The 2,535-nt window shown below is 40.3% G+C and overlaps 1 pseudogene; it reads left to right on the top strand.

Moving 5' to 3' along the window:
* Window positions 1–257: 257 nt before the first annotated feature.
* Window positions 258–422, top strand: LOC111826397 (annotated as a pseudogene).
* Window positions 423–2,535: the final 2,113 nt, after the last annotated feature.

Here is a 2,535-nt window from a genome sequence, read left to right as displayed (position 1 = left end):
GCTTGGTAGTGATAAACTCACTAAGCCTTTTTTTTCTGCAAAGCTCCTGATTTTCCCTTCAATTTTGATTGATAGCCTTGTTGGATAGAGTATTCTTGGATTCAGTCCTTTGCTTTGAATCACTTTGTATACTTCATTTCATTCCCTTCTGGCCTCATGTGTTTCTGTTGAGAAATCATTTGATAATTTGAAGGGAGATCCTTTGTAGGCAACTCTCTGTCTCTATGTTGCAACCTTTAAGATCCTTTCTTTCTTTAATCGCTTCTCGGCCTTTTGGCTAAGATCAAGTGAAGATCCTTTCTTTGTCATTAATGTTTGCCATTGTAATTACAATGTGTCTTGGTGTGGGTCTTTTGGTTCATCTTGTTTGGGACTCTCTGTGCTTGTGTTACCTTTTTCTTTCCCATACCATGGAAATTTTCTGGCATTATTTCTTCAAATAGGTTTTCTATCCTTGCTGCTCTAATTGTCCTTCTGGAACCCCTATTATTAATATGTTGCTTCATTTCACGTTATCCCAAAGCTCCCTTAGGCTCTCCTTCTGCTTTTTAATTTTTTTCTCCAATTGCTGTTCAGATTGGGCTTGTTTCTCTACATTATCTTCTAACTCACTAATTTAGTCTTCTGCTTCTTCTACTCTACTGTTGAAACCTTCCATCATGCTTTTTACTGTAACTATATCACTTTTGATTTCCTCCCAATTCGTGCATAGGTTGTTGATTTTCTCATCCATCCAGTTTACGAACTATATGACCGTTACTCTGACTTCTCTTACTCGCATATTGCATGGCTCTGTTTCAGTTAGTTCCTTTCTTGGCGAGTCCTTTTCTTTCCTTTGGGGATTGTTTTATTGTCTTCCCATTTTTTGCTATCATGAAAAAGTCCAAGTGCTGAGTTGCAGGGACTTTGCTGTGTGCGGCAGGAGCGTCACGCAAACTGAGCATCACTGAAGAGCTCAGGCACCAATTTGCGTGGCTTCTGTGGGATGGCAGGAGCCATGTATGCCGAGAGTCAGAGTACCTGCGCACGTGTGCTGAGAATCAGAGTCCCCACACGCATGCACTGTGAATCTGAGGAACAGGCCTACTAAAGGACTGGGTTGCACAGCTTCCCGGTGTCAGCAGGAGGCCAGCTCATGCACTGAAGGTTGCACAGGTGCTATACTACTGTAGCAGGCCAGTGGGAGGGGAATGTGCTCTGTGACTCACAGGAATCTGCCACCGGAATGGCTGGAGTCTCACTGTCTGTGGGTCTGCTGCTGTGGTAGCAGATCTTTGTCCAGAGTGGCTTCAAGGTCTAGTTTTATGTCTGAGGCCAGTCTGAGTGGTGTTGAAGGTGGGTTCCCAGTCACAGAAGTTCTTCCCTTCTAGATGGCACAGTTTCTGTGCCAGCTCCAGTCACCCGGGAGTGTTTGCAGTGGCAGCGGGGTATTGCAGTCTAAGACCGCCTGGTCCATCAGCCCCCAAAAGTCCTGTGGGATCTAATGTCTCTAACACACACACACACACACACACACACACACACACACACACACACCACACCACACATGTCCACACACTCCTCTTTTGTTTCCTCACTCTCTCACACTCTCTCCCTCACTGCCCTCCTGCCGGTCGCATCTTCCAAGATCTATAACATTTATTTAAATCTTTTTAACTATATCGTGTGGACTCTCTATACATTTATTTATTAATTGATCATTTTAAGTTCAATTCTTTCACCTAATAACAATGACACCAATGGATAAGTCAGACTGTAGGTGCTTCCTTGCCTTCTTCTTCAAACATAAGCTCCTGAATGGGTTGACTACTTCTCATATGGGGGATACTTGCCACTCTTCTTTTTTATGCTGCTTTCAATTTATACGATCTTTATTTTAGTTACCATATACAGTTTAAAGCCAAAATTATTACTATAACCCCTAACAGAAAAATCATGCAAATATCTTCAATAGTACTCTCTTGCCTGGTTGAGGATGGCATTGCTTTAATATATACTGTATATTATGTAGACAACTGTGATTACAGGAATTCAGTGACAGAGTCACTGCTCTGTAAGAAGACATTCAAAATTTTAATTGAGATTATTTAACATTAACTATAGTAGATGGAAGATATCAACATTCTTATGCCTTCAACAAATATTCCAGTAATTAGAAAATACCACAAATTAGGAAAAAAGTAGTCCACTGAAAATCCTGATACTAAAATTGGATCTCAGCAAATCTAAAGACCACTAGCCAGATGCTCCATAAAAAATATGTTATGAAGAATATCAGAAGAGCTTACTGAACTAATGCAAGTGACACCTAATTATATCTGCAAACAAAATAAAGGAGAAAAATAGCTGAGTAAATGCAAAGCATTTTCCATAAACACTGAGATACAGAAAATGCATCTAAAATTGCTCTGAGATGGTATTGGCTGCTTTTGCTCTGTTTTACTTCCTAAAAAAATTTAAGACAAATTATGATCCACCTGTATTGTCTGGTAGACCAGACCTTGAACTGAATTTATTATGTTAGCTAATCATTAT

This window comes from Myotis lucifugus, unplaced genomic scaffold (assembly GCF_000147115.1).
Source record: "Myotis lucifugus unplaced genomic scaffold, Myoluc2.0 scaffold_75, whole genome shotgun sequence".
Lineage (NCBI taxonomy): Eukaryota > Metazoa > Chordata > Mammalia > Chiroptera > Vespertilionidae > Myotis > Myotis lucifugus.
This window is presented reverse-complemented; position numbering and strand designations above follow the sequence as displayed.